Source organism: Zootoca vivipara, chromosome 8 (assembly GCF_965207765.1).
Source record: "Zootoca vivipara chromosome 8, rZooViv2.hap1.1, whole genome shotgun sequence".
Taxonomy (NCBI): domain Eukaryota; kingdom Metazoa; phylum Chordata; class Lepidosauria; order Squamata; family Lacertidae; genus Zootoca; species Zootoca vivipara.
Genome location: NC_142591.1, coordinates 45,776,683 through 45,800,824, shown reverse-complemented (window position 1 = coordinate 45,800,824; position 24,142 = coordinate 45,776,683). Strand labels below are relative to the sequence as shown.

At 45.7% G+C, this 24,142-nt stretch overlaps 1 long non-coding RNA gene across 1 annotated transcript in view; it reads right to left on the bottom strand.

Moving 5' to 3' along the window:
- Nucleotides 1-10,566: 10,566 nt before the first annotated feature.
- Nucleotides 10,567-24,142, bottom strand: part of LOC148684833 (uncharacterized) — a 64,411-nt gene continuing 50,835 nt past the window's right edge. Inside the window, exon 3 of the long non-coding RNA XR_015951462.1 lies at nucleotides 10,567-11,186. This is a non-coding gene — a long non-coding RNA (uncharacterized LOC148684833). The remainder of the gene's footprint in view (nucleotides 11,187-24,142) is intronic.

Sequence of the window (24,142 nt, the reverse complement as noted above, 5' to 3'; positions counted from 1 at the left end):
CCTAAATCAAAGGAGACCAAACAAGTGGCTCCCCACTTCCATTCTAAGTGTTTGTTGAACAGTATGGAGTTCATTTTATACAGTAGTTTTCACTATTTGTATTAACTAAGCCAAATATTGTGAAATAGACTATGACACCTGTCTAACTGAATGAAGATAAGGCTAGATAGGTTTTTAATTAATCCAGTTAGCAAAATTATGTGTAAAGTCTTTGAAAAGGGCTCTGAGATCAACATGGATTAAGAGTCTTGCCGCTGTCTCGGAAGTAAAATTCACTAAGCACTAAGATTTGCTGCAAGGCCAATGAATGCTTAGGCTTGGGTATACTCTGTGTTAATGCAGTGTTGAAAACTAAGGCTTGCAACACAAAAAATATATCTCAACAAGTGTCTAGAAATTCAGAGGGACAACCTGTGGCCCATAATCACTTGTGGATGGTGAGAGGCTTCAGAGGCGATGCATTGGTTTCCCTTGGAATGAGGTCACTGAAGGCTTATTGGTGCTTTTTTATATTTGTTTTTGTTTACAAATATGCAGGTTGAGCATTGGTGGAGACCCTCAAAATCCTCTGCTCCCACATCCAGTGAGCCAGCCAAACCATAACTCAGAACTCTCTGTTTCTTCATCATCTTTGGCTCGGGGGGGGGGCTACTTAAAAAAATATCGGTAGGGAAGCCGTGTCCCACATAAGTGATCACATGGCACACACACACACACACACACACACACACACCATTTGAATGGCAATGCCCATTAACTTTGGGGGCATTAATATTTGGGGCAATAATATTTTATTGGGGGGGGGCAAAGGGACCTCACCCCCTAGGGGTTGGCACCTATACATGGGTACATTTGTGTTTTTGAGCAAGTGTTGCGAGCGCCATCTCTTCTGGCTATTTCTCTCTCCTGAATTGTCCTTATATGTTAGCTTTCGTCCAAGACATGCTGTGTTATTTCTTAAGTTGGCTACTTAGCCATTTTCAAAGAGCCTTGAAAGAGACTGAGAAAAAAAAATAACCTTATTTAACTTTTGAATTGAGCACCCTCTACTCAGCATGCATGAAGTGGGGTGAAAAACACTGTTCTCTCTCTCTCTCTCTCTCTCTCTCTCTCTCTCTCTCTCTCTGTGTGTGTGTGTGTGTGTGTGTGTGTAAGTGTGTGTGTTTAGAATAGCATATATACAGGCAACTGTAGGCTATGTCTTACTCTCTTCGAGAGATACAAGATAAAGCTCTTCTTCAAAGTTTTTGAAATTGGGTATTACCTTCCTTCTCACTTGTGCACAATAGCAGGGGTTTTATACTGACAGATAAGCAGAGAGAACGTGAGGAGCTTTATATCTGGGGGGGGGGGGAGAGAGAAAAGACTCTGAGAATAGCAGGTACATTCATGTGAAATGGGGAATGGTGTGTGATTACACTTCCACTAATGTCAAAAAAGCTTTTTGCAAATCTTTCACACACAAAAAGTAGTTAGATAAACATAGCTTCTGTCACCACCCCCGCCACCCCCCTGTTTAATCGGAGATGCTTTCTAATGCACCAACGATTAGCTTCCAAGAAAGAAGATGCTTTCTTTTACATTTAATGTTAATGGCAAATCCTCAGTTAGGAACATTTGGTGCTGATATCGTGCTGTGTCAGTGACAGCCATGAGCGATAAGTGTGCAAATGAGAAAGGGGTAAAGTTGGTGACCAAGTTTGATCGTGACTGTGAGGGACAGGAACTATAGACTACCCCCTCCCATCGTGACAACGAGTTCCTCTCCAAGCACCAGCGGGAGTGGGGAGGGAGATGATTCCAGCGGAGAAACAGGAAGCAGAGGGCAGGGGTCTGACAGGGTCACAGAGCCCCTGCGCCGACCAGGAGAGGAAGGAAGGGAAAGGGAAAGAGGGAGGTCGGAAAGCACGGCCAGGAGACCCATCCCTCCAGTTCCGGAGTTGCGTGTGAAGAAGAGGGGGAGGAGATTGGGGATCCCAAGATTACTTTGTTGGAGGAAAACGCGGGAATCCCCATTCCGGGGTACAAACCCAGACTGAGAACATGTATATTGTATAGCTGCCGCACTGTAAATAGTCTGCACATAATAAAAGCATTAAAAGGCAACATCTTGGCATCGTTACTCTAGAGTAGCCACCAGCGATCCTGTGACAGTGACAATTACAAACAAGCCTGGGGCCCAAATGCTATTGGTGAGCAGCACCAAAGGAAAAATGGGTGAAGCAACCAGCATACATTTTATCTTTGTCCAATAGATTAGGTTGGTTTCTACACACACACCTCTCTCTATCCTCCATCCAGGAAACCAAGAGACAATATTACATTTCAAGAACACATTCCTGCCAGGCCAAAAAAAAAGATTAAGGAGGGTATGAAGTAGTGCTAGAGGAATCAAGGGAGAGTTCTAAGTAGAGATGGACAAATTGGTCAATTTTGGTTTCTCTCAGTTTCTCATTTTTCCCACTCATAAATTCCTACGTAAGTTCATTTCCACATTAGTTTGTGACTTTTAAAACAAACAAATAAACAAAGCCAGGTTCTCGTGAAAATCCACCAGCATTTTAGTGCAAATTCCCTCTAGTCTAATATATACATTGCCACATGCAGTTTTTGCCTAATATACACATTTTTGCAAAGGAATTTTCCCTTTCAGAACACATTTGTGCATGCTGCTTTCACTAATATATAAATTTTACCCACACTTTAACATAATATATGCATTTTTGTATGCATTACTTGGTTTACGAACTACATTGAAAAATTCAGTGTGAATTTCAATGGGTTTGGTTTGCATATTGTTTTGTAAAGGATGGATGAGGTAAGTTCACCTATAAATGCAAAGGGAACTTCTCTTCCATCCCAAGTTCTGAGGACCCCCTGAACTTAAGGTTTCCCACCCTTGGTCAGGACCGACCACTGCCAACAACCCAATTACCTTGAATCCAGATGAAGAGCTCTCATCCCCAGTGAATTCAAAACTAACCTGCCCTGCCCAATACTAGAATGGAAACAACTATGGAAGCAGTGCAGAAGAATACATTCTCACAATAGGAGAATATTTCTGCAGTGCCAAAACTCAATGTGCCATTAAATGGGGGGGGGGTTAAGGTTAAGATGCTGGTGGATTAGAACAATGATAAAGCCAGTACAGTACAAGTATGTTTACTTTTATAATCCTGCTTCATCAATAGAATTTCTGTAGAGCAGAACTAATAACAGTCATATGAGTGTAAATGTTGTGCAGTGTTCACAGTGCCAAACTACATCCAGGTCCAGATTTGTAATAAGCCCTCACTGGGTGACCATCACTCTGTCAAATTTGCCTCACATCGTGGTTGTGAGGGGGGAGGGAGAACCATGTACACTGCTCTGATCTCCTTGGAAGATGAGAAGGATAGAATAGTAAGCATGGAAACATTAGCCTGGCCTGAACATACCTCAGACATTGCTTCTTGTTCTGCAAGTCCGTCCTCTCTCAAAATGTACACTAATATCAGCTCAGAAGACCCTGCTCAGAGTTCCCTGTGCTCAGGGTTATAGATAGGTCACCAACTGAGCCTGCTGTGCCTTTTCTCCAAGGACTTCCCCGTCCACAACCTAAATGACCAAAGCTACAGTTCATCCATTAGTCTCTTGACTTGGTATTACTGGCAACATGATGAAACATTTCCAAATATATTTTGGGTTTTGTTTATGTTCAGAGTTGAATGTTCTGAGCACACACCATACTTCACAATGTGTTGACCCTTTGGAGGACAACAGGACCATAGAGATGGTCCAGTGAGCTTACTGGGGCAAGCGGATGCCAGGGTCCATTAGTCCCAGAAGTCCTATCACTGTTGATACCTGCCTTTTTTCTTTTAATTTCCATTTTTTTCTTTCAGAAATGGTCTGGCACCTTGAAGAGACATGTCAGGAGAGGCGACTCCAGTCACCATTGCTATTTTCCCAGAATGCCTCCTGTTTCCAAAATAAGGCTCAGAGGCATACTGGGAAAATTAAGGTTCGGGTGGTTCTCATTTCAGCACCAGGCTGCCTGCTGCCACCTCTTCCTACTTCTGTCCACAGTTGCTCAGCCTGCTGCACCTTGGTAAACTCATGGAGGAGCTAAGAGGGCATTGATGAGGGGAGGGGCACACAGCTCCAATCCACAGATAAACACTTATTTTCAGAAGTATGAAGCCATAATGAGACACATATGAGGAACCAGTAGTCATTAACTACAAGTTGAAGTCTTGTGTCCATAGGTCACTATCGTCTATGGGAAAACTTGTCTTTCTGGTTCCAAAGTTCTCAAAAGCTCACTCCACAGTAACTCAGAGCAGGGCCTTTACTGTGGCTGCCCCTGTTCGGTGGAACAGACATCCCGTCAAGACACAACATCTGACCATGATCCATACGTTCTGGAAACAATTGAAGGTGGTTTTGTTCCAACAAGCTTTCTCAGCTGGTCTCTGTCATGGGAGTCAGCTTGGTATAGTTTTTATCTGCCCTTGTTTTCTTTGCTGTTTTCATTTTCGTTTTTGTTTTTACATGTTTTTATTGCATTTTGCACATCATCTTGAGATATATATGTGGAAGGCAATAGATGATAGATATATAGATAGTTAAATAGAAAAATGCACCATATGTTTTATTTATTCTCACTTATTTATTTATTTTTGGAATAATTTTAAATGCATGTTTGTTTTTGTTTTAAATAACACTTCTTACTATTTAATTTGACTTGCTTACTGAGTTGAGTCTTTCAAAAGGTGCAGCCTCCTGTTGAGGGCTTTCCCTGACTGCCCCCCCATTGCATACATAGCAAAGAACAGTACACACCTGAACATCATACAATTTCCAGATAATTGTGTAGGTTTCTCAGAATCAGCAGGAGGCAGTCCAGTCAATCATGTTTAATCTCTGGGCTTTCTCAGCAGTTCTCTGCATCTGGCATATCTGGCTCTGTTCCCAGGCAGGTGTAATTTCAAACACTGGGACCAGTGACAGCTTTTCTATGGATACAAATGTCACCGCTTACAGTTCAATACCTCATGCAAGCCTACAAATAGGAATTTATTCCATTAGGAAGGGGACGCTCCCTCTATCCCAGTGAGGGCCAACAGCTACATATGCCTTCCCAAGGTAGATCTGAACTAAGATAGGACTTGCATTCTGATCAGGAGCAACAAATACAATCGGAAGTTTTGATGGCTTCCTTAGCTTGTCTTTCATGGTTGGGCTGATAGGTATGTGTGCAAGATTTGTAGGAACAGTGGGCTTTCCTACATTTTCAACCCAGCAGTTCCCAGATAACCCCAAGACATTTTGCTGATGGAGCTGAAGGACAAGGTGGCTCAGTTTTCATTCTATGCAGAGAACTCAACCATATTGGCTGTTGAGTTTTACTTTAACACTGGTGATGGAACACTGTTCTCCACTAAACCTGAGGGAAGCCAACTAACATAGGGGGTTCAAGGCAGATGGTGGCACACACAATTTTGTCCACCAAAAGAAGGAAATGGCCAAGGGACAAGCCCATGGGACAGCCACCAATATCCTCCCACTTCCCACAATAGCTGCTAGTGCCACCTAAAGCAGCTTTCTCACTCTGCCTAAGGGTAGCACCCACCCTGGACTTGTGCTTAGCACTAGAAGCTGCCACAGGAAGAAAACTTGTCAATAAATTCCTGTTTCCCCTTTGCATGCTCTCTCTTGTATGTGGTTTAGTGGCTCCTATCTAGAGAAGAGTGGATTTCATTCACTCCATTCCTGAATGGTCCCCTGAGTTCATTTTGTTCTCTTTTCCACCTCTCCCAAATTCAGTTTTAACCAGGAAACTTTCTAAGATTGATTCCAGATTTGGAAGGAGCGCCATCTTGAATGGAAACGTCCATCCAAGTAGGACTGGAACCATCGCAAAGTGGTGCCACCCACCGCTAACTCAGACAGCCGCTCCAGTAGAATACCATGGTCAATGGTATTGAAGGCCACTGAGAGGTTGAGGAGATTTAACAAGGACACATTTCTCATGTCTCTCTTCTGACAGAGATCATCATACAGAGCAACCAAAACATAAATCCCAATTGAAATGGATCCAGAATATCAGTTTTCTCGAAAAGCGGCATGTCCAACCGGTCGACCGCGATCTACAGGTAATTCCCCGGATGTTAGCGGTCGATCGCGAGATCCTTATTTATCGCTGGATTAACTGAAGTGGGCAATGACTTTTGGGAAACGTTCCTCTTCCCTCCAATGAGAATGGGTAGATCACTGCCAGTTTTTATATACTGGCAGTGACCCACCACCTTTTAAGACCCACCACCTCCCTCCACCCACCCTGTATGATAAACTTCCAATTGCTTAATCCACATTCTTTCTTATTCTCCATTAGTTACCTTTGCACATTTTAAATCTTTACAGTTCACACCTTTCCTTATCATTCTTATCCCTTTATCTTTTTCTGTTTTGTTCTTATATTAATGACAGAACTCTCCTTAATCTGATAAAATTTCTGGTTTTTCAATATAATTTTTTATTTCTGACTTTTCCTTTGAAACCCTCCTAATATTTTCCATTAATCCTATCAAATTATAATATTCTATTAATTTAGCTAACCATTCTGTTTAGCTAACCCTAAACATCATACCCGTGTTATATGAAGTACAGAGACACAAAATGGTTACATAGCTCTACAAAGATGTCAAATATCCAAGTTCCTTATAGACTGATCTCTCAGCGATTCACTCAGAGGATCTAAAAAAAGACCCACTTGATATCCAAGATGCTGCAAGCCATTTGACCACCTTGTCACAAACCTATTGTAAGTAAACAGCGGAGAAACCAAACTGCATGCTGTAATTGACAACGACCATTACCCACCCTGGCTTAACTTCCCTGCTCATTTTAGTCCTCTGTTAAATGTTAATGTTTGTAAAGCACTTCAGAGGTTAAAAGTGGTGCATAATTGCTGTGTATTATTATTCTCATGCTCCCTTTGATCTTTATAAGGTTATCCAAACTCAGAGCAATTAAGCTTTCGATAAAAATGGCAGGAGCTTTTTCTTTGTAGAAAATGTCAAATCCGTAGTTTTCAATTTCCCATAATCTCTACTGGAAGAGTGAATGCAAAACGAAAAGCAATTGATCAAAAAGCCTTGACACAAAGAACACCTTGACAATGTAAATGAAACCCAGCTTGTTAAAATATATATATTGAAAGGAGAAGATTTGTATACATTTTTTCCCCCATGAAAAAAGACTCTCCTGTCTCTGATTTGAGAAGGGAATTGGAAGATATATTTTTATGGTGTTGGGTAATTGCTGTTTTGAAAACAGTAGTGTTTTTCACGGAGAACTAAGGGGAGGTTGGTAGACCTTTGTTCTTTATTTGGAAGATTTATGTTGCTAACCTTCAGCCAAAGCATGATCTATGAGCATAGAACTTCACTGGAAGAAAACGGAAAATACGCCTTCCTGAATTCTAAAAGATGGAATGCTGGTATAAAAGTATATGCATCTTACTTAAATGATTCCTCAAGAACGAGGCCAAGCTGAATAAAAGACAAGGATATCAAATGATGGACAGCCATGACCCCTGCAGTTAGCTTAGGTGGGAAATGATTGCAACAAGGCATGATTACCTGGAAGTAGGAATGGAGAAGAAATTCATTTTTATTTATTTATTTTTGCCTTTCAAAAGAAACTACCTAATTTGCACTGAAGCTGGCACTTACATCAATTTTGTATTGGCAAAATCCTTGATATTTACAGATGTTCGTGTACATTTGGACTATATCTTAGCAGCTTAAGTATTAACAGATGAACACAGATGGTAGCATAGAGATTCATACTTTGACCCTGGAAGGCATCTATTACTCAATGGTCTGAGGACCTCACTGCTTTGCCTACTTTCATACCTATTTCATATAAGCAACAATATCATGTGGATGTCTAGCTGGACATCTGGAGAGCTTATTTTAACTTTTATGTTTAAGATTCATGTACTGATAGTCACTGTAAACTCATGGTGGTCTACTGTTATCTTTCTTTCTTTCTTTTTTACTACCTTTCTTCTTAATTTGAATTCATCTTCTCTCCCCCCCCCTTTTCCTTTCCTTGTTAAATTTGAAAATTAAAAAATTAGAGAAAATTACACACTGGAACTTATGTATTCTGTACCAGAGTATTGATGCCAAGGGGATACAGTTGTGTTTCTGGTCCAATTTTGGGAGAGTGGTCAGAGGAAGATTTGGAGGGTTAATGCCAAGTGCACCTGACAGACAAGGTATCCAAAACTATCAAAAGAAATAAGTGTTCGGGTCCTGCTTTCTGATAAGGCAGACTAGTAGATTGTCCTTTGAACAAAACTAAATCAATGTGCATTCTGTAGAATAACGCAACAAATGATTGTGACAAGTGTGTTGTAGATGTGCATGACTTTCAAAACGCATAGCAAAACGTACTTATTTTGTTAAATAGAACTAAAAGCATATAAGGTAACAGGTAAAGGTAAAGGACCCCTGGATGGTTAAGTCCAGTCAAAGGTATCTATGGGGTGCTGAGCTCAGCTCGCTTCAGGCCTAGGGAGCCAGCGTTTGTCCATAGAAAGCTTTCCATGTCATGTGTCTGACAAGGACTAAACCGCTACTGGCACATGGAAACACCAATTTATCCACCACAGTGGTACCTATTTATCTACTTGCATTGGTGTGCTTTTGTACTGCTAGGTTGGCTGAAGCTGGGACAGAGAAACGGGAGCTCACCCTGTTGTATGGATTCAAACTGTCTACCTTCTGATCAGCAAACCCAAGAGGCTCAGTGGTTTAGACCAGTGGTCCTCAACATTGGGCCTCCAGATGTTTTTGGCCTACAACTCCCATGATCCCTAGCTAGCAGGACCAGTGGTCAGGGATGATGGGAATTGTAGTCTCAAAACATCTGGGGGCCCAAGGTTGAGGACCACAGGTTTAGACCACAGCACCTCCCACGTCCCCTAAAAATGGCATTTGTCTTCAATCATTAACATTCCCCATTGATTCATTTTACTAGCTTTTAAAAAACTTCTGTTGAGCTCCATGACTCATGCTTATCAGTCCTGTTCTTTTTCTTATTTACTATTGACATACGATTGCCCTATGGCTCATGGAGATTTCACATCTTGTTCTTGCACCTTCTGCTGTATAGATTGACTCAACCCAGAGGCATATGGCTTGTGAGATTTAATGTGTGAAACGCATCTGACCCTGGGCGGGGAAGGGGGGAGACCCTGTACAAATGGGTGCTAATAGACCAGCTTTAGCAATTGCAAGTGAGATCACAGCTCATCAACCTGCATTAGAAATACACAGTATAGTTGTAGGGAGTATGAAATATAAACTTCTTGAGAGACTTTCGTATGAGAAGCACGTCATCCAGGAAAAATATTCTACCACTGTGCAAAATTTCATCCAAATATACCAAGGGGTATGAAGATAGGAGCAGGAGAAAAGCGTTTGGCTGAGGAAGAGGAATTAAAAATTGCAGTGCAGCAGTTCTTGAAGCAGGGGAAATCAAGTTTGCAACAACAGTCTTCAAAAGAATACTAATCCTATCCTTACATTTTACTATGCTGGACATCCTTCCCCACCCCCACCCCGCTTCTGCAAGGACATCATCAAAAACACAGCTCCACTGCATTAATACCAATTTTTTAGCTCAAGAATTTCAATGCATAAAATTGCGACATGGCATATTAGTATTTTTAGCATTTGGTCTGAACCACTGTGGCTATATAATGTTGGAGTGTGTCAGCTATCATTAGCATCAGTTTGTTGACTGACACCTAACAAATCAATTTCAAGCGCTCCTAATGGTAGTCAAAATTACACATGATGATGTAATAAATAGCCCATCGCCTTTGTGTCACTGCTAGGCTAATTTTGGTAGTCAGATTGACCAGTGATTGCAAGTAATGGCCAAGCACAACATTATAAGAAACATGGAATTATCAGGACACTCTCTCTCTCTCCCTCTCCCTCTCTCTCTCTCTCTCTCTTGTAATATCTATTACAAAAACCGTGCAAGATACCACATCATGATATTGTGAATCTCTCCTGCTGTCAGAAGTAAAGAAGAGAATGGGAGAGATAGAGACACAGAAGAATGAAATCACTTTTCAATTTTTGCTTCTGATTTTTACAGTCTTGAACTCAATTCACCACATTTCCACATTAGACTGCAAATTTTTATTTTACAAGTCTTCCCCCTCAAAAAATTGGGGTGCTGCTGCTAGTGTCCACATCCTCTCCACATTTATTCCCTCATGCATTATTTGAACATCAGACTACAGCTTTTCTAACTAGGGCTTAAATGTGAACAAAGAGAGCAAGCAAAGAGAGAACGAATTGTGGTAGATGCCTGTAGCTTTTAATATTGTCTGGTGGTCCTCAGTCAGCTTTCCTTAATCTGGTGCTGTTGAGACTACAACTCCCATTAGTCCCAGCTAGTATGCTCAAAGATGATGAGAGTTGTGAGAGTTATGGTACAGAACATCTGGATTTGTGGCAGATTTACTATTGGCAGGTTTGCTTAGCCTCCCCAGAGAAGTAATAATCTGCAATGCAATAAAAATACCTAATACAAAATAACATATCTATCACACATACACATTACCTTCTTTACTTCTTTAAGAGTTTCATCTGTCTTTTTGATACTCTCTGCTTTCAATGGATACCCTTAGCTTCAGCAGCTTTACCGCCCCACCCCCACCCCCACAAATAAAATCTGTAAAATAATGTGTCCAGGAGGATCAACAGGCTGCTAAACGGTTCACTTATAACCCATAGACCAAAAACCTTGGTATGAGCTCTATTGGCTGATATAATTCCAACAGAGGCACCGAAAGAGTGATCAACTAGGGAGCCATTCTGAAGCAACAGGAAGGATTTTAAAAAAATGTTGTTTTAAGGGCTGGGGCTATTTAAACAGATGCTTGATTGTAAAATCAGCACCACTGCGGTAAAACATACAGCACAAAATGTTGTTTGCAGGCATGTTTGTTAAGACTGCTCTCTCTTACCTCTGGCCATATGGCTGTGTTTGCTCAGGTGGCTCTGCTTCCCTGTAACATCAGCAGACAGTGCTGGAGGCCTCCTGGTTGCCATTCCTCTTCCCGATTCCTCTGGTTACGGAATCCATCAGGAAATTGTCCTGCACAAGGCAACCTGGAAGGCAAAGGAAACTTGGCACAACTTCTGATCAGTTCAATGGGGTTTGCCTAGAAGAACTTCCTTGTGGAAGATGACTATTGCATTTTATTGTCCAAGTATATATATCAAAAGCCTCTTAACACCCTTTTCTGCTTCAAAAAACCATGCAGTCTGTGCTATTTTCTTTATCATTTCCCTATCACATTAGAATATATGATGTTACTATTTTGAAAGTTCTGAAAAGCACACAGATGTGCTTGCAGTTCCTGATTTATATTGGGGAAAGCCCATGTGTCTTCTCTTCATAGAGATTCTCTCTTCCTAAAGTAGCTCCATTTCACAGGTTACAACAACATGAGTAGAAGGCAATAGTGCAAGTGTTCCTATCTGTACTACATACCCTCCAACATTTCTATGATGAAAATAGGGATGTCCCATTCTATAATGATAATTTTGCTATTTCTACCTCAGACATCTTATTGGATTGCCTCAGCCCTCTGGGCAGCTTCCAACATATATAAAAACATAATAAAATATTTTTAAAAAATTTGAAAAAACTTCCTTATACAAGATTGCTTTCAGATGGCTCAGGAGTTGGATAACTCCATACTCTCCAACATTTCTCCAATGAAAATAGGGACATCCTAAGGAACAGCGGGACATTCCAAGATCAAATCAGAAACAAGGAAGGCTTCTCTAAATCTGGGACATCCCTGGAAAATAGGGACACCTGGAGGTTCTGGTACTACTTTCACATGTATCACCTGTGACAAGTCCATTCTGTTCTTTCCTCCTCACACCTCAAAATATGTATTTTCTATTAAAATATGTGTTCACGGGCATATTTTGGTATGTTTAAACAGCAGAAAGCTGAGTCACAACATATGGAGAAGTGTGAACTCTAGGTGGAAAATCCAAGGGGCACTGTTCCAATCATTTCACAAAAGCAGGGATGGGGAACCTCAAGCCAGGAGGCCAAATGATGATGATGATGATTGTGAGGGACAGGGGATATCGCGAAGTCCCTCCCCTCCTGAGTTCAAGCCCATCCCCGAGCACAGGGGAAAGCAGAGAGAGTTCCGATGCCAGTGGGGAAGCAGGAAGTCGGGTCCGAGGCTCAGGCAAGGTAGAGGAGCCAGGGTCCCAGGTGGGACAGGAAGGGGCGAATAAGGGGGGAGACCCATCCCCCCAACTCCGGAATTACGCAGAAAGAGGAGGGGAAAGAGGATGGGTCTGCCAAAGCTTTTGTGTTGGAGAAAGACGCGCCAAAAGCCATTCGGAGGTTCTGAAACCGACTGACCACATCACTCCGTGTAAATAGCAATGACTTCAGCACTGTAAATACGCAGCACCAATAAAAGAATAAAATGCAGAGCTGCGTAGCGTCGTTACTCTGAAGTAGCCCACTCCGGCCACTGTGACAGCAACCTCCGAATCCTTTTTTGGGCTACTTTGGAGTTGCCGGGATGTGCGTGTCAGAGGCGGAGAGATGGCGGCAGATCGCGGAGCAAGCCCAGCAAGAACTGCAGCAGCTGTCGCTGCAGGCGCAGGGGGAATTGAAGGCAGCTAAAGAAGAGACTAAGAAGGTCCAGGACGACCGGCTACAACTTGCGGAACAGGTGAGAGCGCTACAGGAAAGAGAGCAGGAATTAAGGGCGGTGGCGGTAGACCTCCAAAACAAGCTGGATGCAGAGAAAAACAAGGCGGGAGGGGCACCCCAAGTCCAAGTGCTGCCAGGAAGGAGAGCCGGGACCCTAGTAAGCAAGTTCAATGGAGACCCGAGGGAATATCAGGGCTTTGAGACTGAGATTGTGTATGCTCTTGAGCTGCACCACGATGAGTTCCCTGATGATGAGCACCGGGTAGCTTTTATTGTGGAGCACCTTACCGGGGCAGCCAGGGAGTGGCTAAGACCGTTAATCGCAACAAAGAATCCTTGCATGAAGAATGTCAAACTTTTTCTAGAAGGTTTGAAAATGATGTATTCGTCCGATAGTCATATGGACCAGACTAAGGAGGAACTTCATAATTTACGCCAAGGAAATATGACAGTTCGTGCGTATTGGGCGAAATTCACCATGCTGGTGCACAGATTGGGGTGGGAACTAGAGTCACCCCCAATGCAAGCGGCGTTCTACTTGGGGTTGCATGAGGAGGTGAAGGATGAGCTCTCGAGAGGTCCAAAGCCCAGTAATATGGATCAGCTGAGCAAAGCGGCTCTGGCGGTGGGGGTGAGACAGGAATCCCGGTGGAGCGACAAGCAAGCAACGCGCGCAAAGCGGGCTTGGTTCCCACGGTCGCAGGAGAAGCCACTCCCCCAACAACCCTTTCAAGCCACGCCTGGGGCCAGCCAGGACCAGGAACCCATGCAGATTGATAGCGCGCGCGCGCGGGCTTTTCAAACCCCAGCGGCGCCAAGACGCAAGGAGGGAAGGGGTGGGAATTGCTTTCTCTGCAACTCCCCCCAGCATCTCGTCAGAGACTGCCCACATCGCAGGGAGTGGCAAGGAAAGGCGGGAACGGTTGTGCCCTCCCCCACTGACGCAGTACCACAGCAGGGAAACGGGAAAGCCTGGCTGCAGGAGACAAGGGGCAGCAGCCAGGCACAGTCAGCAGACAACAGCCCCAGCCCACCCACCCGCACAGAGAGGAGCAGAGCCAGCCCACCCCTCCCAGAGCAGGAGTGGTTCTAGAAGTGACGCTCACGCTCCCAAATGGCTATCCCCTGACGGTCCTCGCCCTAATTGACAGTGGTGCCTCAGCCAACTTCTTCTCGAGAAACTTTGCAGAAGAGCACCAGATCCAGCTTCTGCAGCTGGATTTTCCTCTGCACGTGGCAACCATTGACGGCAGAGAGCTGCTGGGTGGGGCCATCACTCATCAACCCCCCCCCCATGAGAATGACGGTGGGAAGGCACTCAGAGACACTGGCATTCAACGTCACCACCATCTCAGACCCCCCCCCATCGTCTTGGGCATGAGCTGGCTGGCGCGCCACGACCCCTCCATCAGTTGGCACCAGAGATGCATCACGTTTGGGTCGGACTTTTGTCTGGAACATTGCATGCAGCACCAACCAGGGGAGGGGCCTCCAATAGCCACGGTGGCCACCATGCACGTCAAAGGGGGTGAGGCGATACCCAAGCCGTACTGGGACCTGCAGGAGGTCTTCAGCGAAGCGGAGTCCGACCACCTACCCCCGCACAGGCCTTTTGACTGCCAGATCAACCTGGTGCCAGGGGCAACTATACCCCCAGCCAAGCTGTACGCCATGTCAGACCAGGAACTGGAGGATCTGCGCGCTTTCATCGACAAGAACCTCAAGCGGGGGTTCATCAGAGAAAGCAAGGCAGCAGGGGGCAGCCCGGTCTTCTGGGTGGACAAGAAAGACACGCAACAGCGCCGTCTTGTGGTGGATTTTAGACGGCTGAATTCAGTGACAGAGCCAGTGGCTTTCCCCATGCCCAGAGTGGATGATCTCCTGACAGCGGCACGCAGGGGCAAGATTTTCACCAAGCTAGACCTGAGGGGGGCGTACAACTTGATCAGGATCCGGGAAGGCGATGAATGGAAAACCACGATGTTCACGCCTCTGGGCTCTTTTGAATATCTGGTGATGCCCTTCGGGTTGCAAGGGGGCTCAGCATGCTTCCAGGCCTTCATGCACCACGTCCTGGGGTCCCTCCTCTTCAGGAAATGCTTGGTCTTCCTGGATGACATCCTTATCTATTCCGATGACCCAGTGCAGCATGTGAAAGATGTCAGGGAGGTGTTGCAGCGCCTGAAGGAGAACCACCTGTATGTGAAGCTGGAGAAGTGCAAGTTTCACACCAAGGAGGTGGACTTCCTGGGCTACAAGCTGTCAGACAAGGGGCTGGCGATGGACAAGGACAAGGTGCAGGCCATCCTGGACTGGCACAGCCCCAGGACGCGCAAAGATGCCCAACGCCTACTAGGCTTCGCCAACTTCTACAGGAAGTTCATCAAGAACTTCTCTCGCGTTACGGCTCCCATCACTGACTGCCTGAGAGGCAAGCAGAAGTTCAGGTGGACACCAGAGGCGCAAGCAGCGTTCGAAAGCCTCAAGAGGGTGTTCGCCTCAGACCAGAACCTGTTCCACGTGGTTCAGGACGCGCCCCTACGCGTGGAGACAGATGCTTCTGATAAAGCTGTGGGCGCCATTTTGTTGCAACTGGACGCCAACAGAGAGTGGAGACCCTGTGCCTTCTTCTCCAGGAAGTTGACCCAGCCAGAGCGAAACTACACGGTGTTTGATCGGGAACTTCTTGCGATCCACGCTGCGTTCCGGCACTGGAGACACTTCCTGGTGGGCGCCAAGCACCCCATCCAGGTGTGCACGGACCACAAAAACCTGGAGTTCTGGAGAACTGCCAGGGTGCTCAACCAGCGGCAGATACGGTGGGCAGAGTTCTTCTCGAACTTCAACTTCTCCATACACTACATCCCGGGAGAGCAGAATGTCAGGGCGGATGCCCTCTCCCGCAAGCCAGAGTACATGGAGGAGGAGGCGCCACCGGCACCCAGGCACATTTTCCCCCCGTCAGCATGGTCCTGCGGAGCAGCAGTGGTGAGCGAGGCAGAACTCACAGCACTGACGGCAGCGGATGAATTTGCCAACCGCATCTTCAGAGAACTGAGAGGGGGGGGAGCAGGCAAAAGACTTTGCAGCACGCAGGGGGCTGCTTTTCTACAAGGGTGCACTGTACCTGCCCACCACCCAGCTTAGACGTACGGTCCTCAAGCAGATGCACGACAACCCAACGGCGGGTCATTTTGGGAGGGACAAAACCGCTCACCTAGTCATGAGACACTTCTGGTGGCCAGGGGTGCGGGAAGATGTTCGAGACTATGTACGGGGCTGTGACACCTGCCAGCGGGCAAAGGTGGTCAGAGCAGCGCCAGCAGGATTGCTGGAGCCCTTAGCCACACCACACAGGCCGTGGGAAGTGGTGTCCATGGACTTCATCACAGATCTGCCTTCTTCCAGGGGCAAGACCGCAGTGTTGGTGGTGGTGGACCTCATGTCCAAAATGTGCCACTTTATACCGTGTGCCAGGGCGGTCTCTGCAGAAGAGACAGCCAAACTGTTTGTTGACCACGTATTCCGACTGCATGGATTACCTTTAAGGGTTATTTCGGATCGTGGCCGCCAATTTGTTTCCAGGTTCTGGCGGCGGCTCATGAACCTCCTGCAGGTGGAGGTCAGCTTGTCGACGGCCAGACACCCGCAGACCAATGGACAGGCGGAGAGGGTCAACGCCATTCTGCAGCAGTACCTGAGATGCTACGTCAGCCAGCGGCAAACGGACTGCGTGGATCGCCTGCCACTGGCAGAATTTGCCTACAACAATGCGGTGCACGTCTCCACAGGGGTGTCGCCCTTTAAGGCCAATTACGGGCGCGACCTCAGATCTTTCCCAGAGAGGGAGGGGGAGGAGGAGGAGGAGGGCCCACAGGCTGAGGATTGGGCAGAGGAACTGGAGACGGTGCACCAGCAGCTCAGAGAACACTTGGAGAGAGCCAAGGAAGCGTACAAGAAGGGGGCAGATCGCCACAGGCGACAGGGGGAGGTCATTAGGGTGGGGGACAAAGTTTGGTTGTCCTCGGAGGGCCTTCCCATCAGAGGGAGGTGCAAAAAGCTGGCGCCCAGAAGGTTGGGCCCCTTCACGGTCACGCAACAGGTCAACCCGGTGGCATACAGGCTGGCACTGCCAGAGGACATGAGGGTGCACCCAGTGTTTCATAGATCGCTGCTGTCGCCGTACAGGGAAAGCAGCAGGCTCCGAGGCAGCGAACAAACCCCTGAGGGAGGGGGGGAGAGGGAAGGCAGGGAGCAACTCAATGAGGCCACGGCCATCCTGGACTCAAGGTGGGGGGTGGGGGGCCTGGAGTACCTCATGGCATGGGAGGATGCTCCACCGTCACAGAATGAATGGGTCCCAGCCACTCAGATACAGGAGGAATTCCTGGTAGAAGAATTTCACGCCCTCTTTCCCCATAGACCCAAGCCCTGGCACATGGAAAGGGAGGGGGAGGGGGAGGAAGCACGGGAGAGCAGTTCACCATGGCGCTGGGAAGCGGAGTTTGAGGAACCAGAGGATGAGGTATGGGTGTCACCGAGATCCACCCAGTCAGAGGAAGGAGCAGATTGGCAGAACATTTTTACCCCTACCAGCTCTGACGCCACGGACTTTTTGGGATTCCCGTCCTCCCAGGCGGAAGGGGGGGGCTCGCAGGACTGGGGGGAGGTGTTCACACCAACGGGCTCGGAAAGCACTGAGTTCTTAGGCTTCCAGTCGTCACCGACACCTGGGGGGGACCTGGGGAGGGGTGAAGGAGAGCTTGGGAGGGGGGTGGATGTGAGGGACAGGGGATATCGCGAAGTCCCTCCCCTCCTGAGTTCAAGCCCATCCCCGAGCACAGGGGAAAGCAGAGAGAGTTCCGATGCCAGTGGGGAAGCAGGAAGTCGGGTCCGAGGCTCAGGCAAGGTAGAGGAGCCAGGGTCCCAGGTGGGACAGGAAGGGGCGAATAAGGGGGGGAGACCCATCCCCCCAACTCCGGAATTACGCAGAAAGAGGAGGGGAAAGAGGATGGGTCTGCCAAAGCTTTTGTGTTGGAGAAAGACGCGCCAAAAGCCATTCGGAGGTTCTGAAACCGACTGACCACATCACTCCGTGTAAATAGCAATGACTTCAGCACTGTAAATACGCAGCACCAATAAAAGAATAAAATGCAGAGCTGCGTAGCGTCGTTACTCTGAAGTAGCCCACTCCGGCCACTGTGACAATGATGATGATGATGATGATGATATTTATACCCCAGCCACTATGAGTGGCTTCCACCACATATAAAAAACATAACAAAACATCAAACATTTAAAACTTCCCAATATAGGGATGCCTTCAGATGTATTCTAAAAGTTGTGTAGTTCATACATGGGTATGTCCATAGCAAAAGGAAGAACAAGGAAACAGTGGGGTCACTTAGAGGAGAAGATGGTGAAATGCAAACGGGGGACAGAGAAAGGGCAGAACTCCTCAATGCCTTCTTTGCCTCAGTCTTCTCCAAAAAAGAAAACAAAGCCCTACCTGAAGAATATGGAGCAGATGATTCAGCAGGGGAAACTCAGCCCAGAATAAGTAAGGAGGTAGTACAAGAATACTTGGCTAGTTTAGATGTATTCAAGTCTCCAGGGCCAGATGAACTACATCCAAGAGTATTAAAAGAACTGGCAGAGGTGATTTCAGAACCACTGGCAATAACCTTTGAAAATTCCTGGAGAACAGGCGAAGTTCCAGCAGACTGGAGGAGGGCAAATGTTGTCCCTATCTTCAAAAAGGGGAAAAGAGAGGACCCAAACAATTACCGCCCAGTCAGCCTGACATCAATACCAGGAAAGATTCTAGAGCAGATCATTAAGCAAACAGTCTGTGAGCACCTAGAAAGAAACTCTGTGATCACTAAAAGTCAGCATGGGTTTCTGAAAAATAAGTCATGTCAGACTAATCTGCTCATTTTTTGACAGAATTACAAGCCTGGTAGATGAAGGGAACGCTGTGGATGTAGCCTATCTTGATTTCAGCAAGGCCTTTGACAAGGTGCCCCATGATATTCTTGTAAAGAAGCTGGTAAAATGCGGGCTAGACAATGCTACCATTCAGTGGATTTGTAACTGGCTGACTGACCGAACCCAAAGGGTGCTCATCAATGGCTCCTCCTCATCCTGGAGAGTAGTGACTAGTGGGGTGCCACAGGGTTCTGTCTTGGGCCCAGTCTTATTCAACATCTTTATCAATGACTTGGATGATGGGCTTGAGGGCATCCTGAGCAAGTTTGCAGACGACACCAAATTGGGAGCGGTGGCTAATACCCCAGAGGACAGGATCACACTTCAAAATGACCTTAACAGATTAGACAACTGGGCCAAAGCAAACAAGATGAATTTTAACAAGCAGAAATGTAAGGTACTACACTTGGGCAGAAAAAATGAAAGGCACAAATACAGGATGGGTGACACCTGGCTTGAGAGCAGTACATGTGAAAAGGATCTAGGAGTCTTGGTAGACCACAAACTTGACATGAGTCAGCAGTGTGATGCAGCAGCTAAAAAAGCCAATGCAATTCTGGGCTGCATCAATAGGAGTATAGCATCTAGATCTAGGGAAGTAATAGTACCACTGTATTCCTCTCTGGTCAGACCTCACCTGGAGTACTGTGTCCAGTTCTGGGCACCACAGTTCAAGAAGGATACTGACAAACTGGAACGTGTCCAGATGAGGGCAACCAAGATGGCCAAAGGCCTGGGAACGATGCCTTATGAGGAACGGCTTAGGGAGCTGGGTATGTTTAGCCTGGAGAAGAGAAGGTTAAGGGGTGATATGATAGCCATGTTCAAATATATGAAAGGATGTCATATGGAGGAGGGAGAAAGATTGTTTTCTGCTGCTCCAGAGAAGTGGACACGGAGCAATGTATTCAAACTACAAGGAAGAAGATTCCACCTAAACATTAGGAAGAACTTCCTGACAGTAAGAGCTGTTCAGCAGTGGAATTTGCTACCAAGGAGTGTGGTGGAGTCTCCTTCTTTGGAGGTCTTTAAGCAGAGGCTTGACAGGCATATGTCAAGAATGCTTTGATGGTGTTTCCTGCTTGGCAGGGGGTTGGACTGGATGGCCCTTGTGGTCTCTTCCAACTCTATGATTCTATGATTCCCTCCCAAGCTTCCCTACCAAGCCTTGGCATCTGCTAAAGACGGCCCTGCTCCCGGATTCCTATGCCCCACAAATAACCCAGAGATGCATTTTAAATAAAAGCACACATTCTACTCATGTAAAAACACTGATTCCCGGACCATCCGCGGGCTGGATTTAGAAGGCAATTGGGCCGGATCCGGCCCCCGGGCCTTAGGTTGCCTACCCATGGAATAAACTCTATTAGGCTATATCACAGCTATAGCTAACTGCAGGGCAAACCTTTTAGCTGCTCTCTCCAAATTCAAACCACTTTCCCTTCTTTAACACACACACAGGTTTGCAGAGCACTGGTCTCAGATCTCACTCCCTGCAGATAGATTGCCCATTCAAGAGAACATCCATGGCCATTAATGGAACATTAAGGCTCCTTTGTTAAATCTTGGACTACCCATAGAGGAAATATCAGCCAGTCATTTTTGGCCATTAGCAAGCAATCAACTTAGCAAAGGGTGGTCAGTCAGCATCTGAGCAAACCTTTCCATGTGCTCATGTAAGACTATTGCTACAGTAGTTGCAAACTGTATGTCCCTTAAGTCCTTTTCTCAAGCTTGTCCCTGCCTGAGTCTCCTGTTCATTCAGCGATCTTAAGTTTTTTAGAATTATTAACGACAGCATTTTGTGGGGTCTCTGCTTTCGTTCCCCACCCCTGCATAACAGTGTTGAGATGGTTAATGAAGCTTAACATACTTTCTCAGGAATTCATTTCCTTTGCAACTGTAGACTTTAGCTGCACTCTGTGGTATCTAGAGAAAGGGTAAGCAAAACATTCGATGTCCAATAAAAAAATACCACAGAAACAAAACGAGGCAGATAAGCTTCTGAACAGTATATTTGCAGCTTATCCCAGCATGGCCATTCATAATGCTTTCTCTTATAATGAAGTTGAATGGCTAATATTCCTTTATTTTTTTTAAGCACTTTGAGCTATAAGTCAAGTCTGTATCTGTATTACAAAAACTTAGAATCTTTTTTTTTTACACTTTCATGGTCCTTTCTCATCGCCTGCATAAAAAACAATAGTATGTTTCATGAATTTTATCTTATTCCTAACAAAACTTCACAAAGAGCTTATTTCCAATAGCTTGGATTTCTGGACTCTAAGATTAGAGGGCTCCACATTGGCTATTCCTGTGTTAGATAAGGGGAAATATAACATATTCTGGGCTAGTCCTCACATGATAGAATAAACTCCATCTTCTCCGTGCCTAAACACACAAACAGACCCAGCATTTTTGAAATTTAAAACAGCTGACTGCCACCTTCCAGTTTTTTAAAAAAGAAAGCTACTTTTTAGTAAAATGCCCATATTGAAACCTGCACCACTCCAAAGCTGAGTTAGATGTTGACAGCTTTCATAATGTAAGTCAACGTGATCTCATATGCCATCAAACAGCATAATGTTAGTGTGATCCTAAACAGAAGGAGGCCACACACCATTAGGAAAATAATACAGCATTAGCAAAGCGCAGCGTCGCAAGTCATGACATCTATTTGGCAGGGGATAGTTTTGCACTCAAAAAGACGGTCGTGCTTTGTGTTCGGTGAACTTGTCTGGAAGTGCAAAACACCTAATGGCGAGATTAACCAGTAGCAACACAGCAGCAGTCTGTTTTAATTTAGGTTTGCAGCTAGCTACTGCTATGAAAATTAACAACTCTTAAATGTGTTAAACAATCTTCAGGCTTCTGCAATAAATGAGCAGGCTGGAAGAAGCCATACAGCTTGTGCAATACTGTTGTTGTTAGAGACCAGCCAACTATTTCCCACCCCCTTTGAGATCTTGATCTGATAAATAAACATAGACATGCATAGACTCACGGAGCTAGTTGGACATTAATTCTAGCCTTGGGCTATATTACCACCCATTGGGCATTTCATTTTAGGATCCGGCATAAATGAAAACTGCAGCCTTTAGATTATTTTAAACATAAATGTAAGTAATTGTCTACTCCTAAGCACAACGGGGTGAGCTCCCATTGTTCAGTCCTAGCCCCTGTCAACCTAGCAGTTTGAAAGCACGTCAAAGTGCAAGTAGATAAATAGGTACCACTCTGGTGGGAAGGTAAACGGAATTTCCGTGCGCTGCTCTGGTTTGCCAGAAGCAGCTTAGTCATGCTGGCCACATGACCTGGAAGCTGTATGCTGGCTCCCTCAGCCAATAAAGCAAGATGAGCACCACAACCCCAGAGTTGGTCACGACTAGACCTAATGGTCAGGGTTCCCTTTACCTTTAAGCACAATTAATCAAAACCCACAATCAAGCAAAACCTTTATCAAGAGGACCACCCAAAATTTCTGCAATTGTTGAACAAGCCCTGGAGTTCTCCAGAACCTTCATCAGCAAAGCAGTTGTTGAGGAAAGCTGGCTTGCTGTTGAAGTCATACAGTCTACATTGGCTATAGCCTTAAGGTGGAAAGAAGATAGGGGTGGCATTGAGGGGACACTGTTCCAACTATTAGGAAGTGCTACCACTTGTCTTCCACTGGCTTTTTAACCTAGGCATGGATTACTAACCATGGTAGAAACACTTACTGACACACCTGCACACTGAGGCACACAATCTGCCTGCCTTCAGCGACAATCAAATGTGCCAGTCAGTTGAAACCTTTCCCCAGGGTGTGACTGCTGTCGCCTGCTGGCAGCTCCTAGGAGCCACAGGTGAGAACTGAGTGCAGGGTGGGGACCAAAGGTGGGCAAATTACCCCTGAAGGTGCACAATGTGCCCACACCAGAGGTACAACTCCTTACACCCCTATGGATATGGATATAACTACATAGAGGGGGAAACACAGTAAGAGTAGATGAAATATTTTGGGTGAAATCCAAATGTAGTGTCTGGCTTGCACAATGGACTTCTGCCTGTGTAAGCAGGACTTAGCCTTTTTCTCATTCCCTCTGTGAACCTGCAACATCAACTCTGAGAGGTGGTTACCCTCAGAGCAGATGGGGAGGCTGTAGGGGAGCATGGAGGAAGGGAACTTTGTATCCTGTGCATTATTTTTTATTAAGCAACTTATCATTTTCCCCAAAATAATAAACAAACTAATAACAGAATCATGGAGCTGGAAAGTGCAGTTCCAAACACATTCCCTAAGGAGTACCAGGCCTCTCAGAGGATCTACAGTTCATTGCAACCTATGGATCCAAAGTTTCCAGTGCTTCAACTCTGTCCCACTATGCTCTGTTTTAAGGATATATGCAATCTACTGGGAGAATGGCTGGCAGGATGTTACTACAGGTATCTGCCCAGGTACAGCTGCAGCTTTCACAATGGCAGAGCCCTGCTGCACCACCAGCAGTGCTATTCATAGACTCATAGAATCGTAGTGTTGGAATGGATCTCACAGGTCATCTAGTATAACCCCCTGCAACGCAGGAATCTCAACCAGATCATAAGTGACAGATGGCCATCCAACCTCTGCTTAAAAATCTCCCAGGAAGGCGTGTCCACCACCTTTCGAGGGAGTCTATTCCACTGTCAAACAACAATTGCTGGCAAAACGATCTTCCTTTCTTCCAGAGAAGGCCACCAGAGAGATGTTTGTGCACCATCCTAACCTCCAACCAACAACAATAGAGAGTTAGAATTGCAGCCTTTATCAGAGCGAAGATTCTTCCCCAATGAAATCAGTGGACCTGAATGAGTCCATATACCTTCCTATGCTCTGCGGGTCAGGAAATAGCAGGGGTGAGTTTAATTAAGCAGATAAATGGATAGGTTAAAGAATGGTCACCTTGATATCTGTGTGTAACAGTGACATAAAGGCTTGGTGGCAAGGAGCCTGCTAATATAATATTCATACAACTGAGATTATGCAACAAGTATAGTTTCCCACCCTGCACTAATTGAAATTAACATAACTACTTTCTGCCAATTCCTCCTGAACAGCTGATATTAGCTATCCTGCACTTACTCTTAGACAGCATTTCAAACCTAGACAGCATTTTAAAAAGCAGAGACATCACCTTGCCGACAAAGGTCCGTATAGTTAAAGCTATGGTTTTCTTGTTACAGGTAGGTAGCCGTGTTGGTCTGAGTCGAAGCAAAAATAAAAAAAATCCTTCAGTAGCATCTTAAAGACCAACTAAGTTTTTATTTTGGTATGAGCTTTCGTGTTCATGCACACTTCCTCAGATACTGCTATGGTTTTCTCAGTAGTGATGTATGGAAGTGAGAGCTGGACCATAAAGAAGGC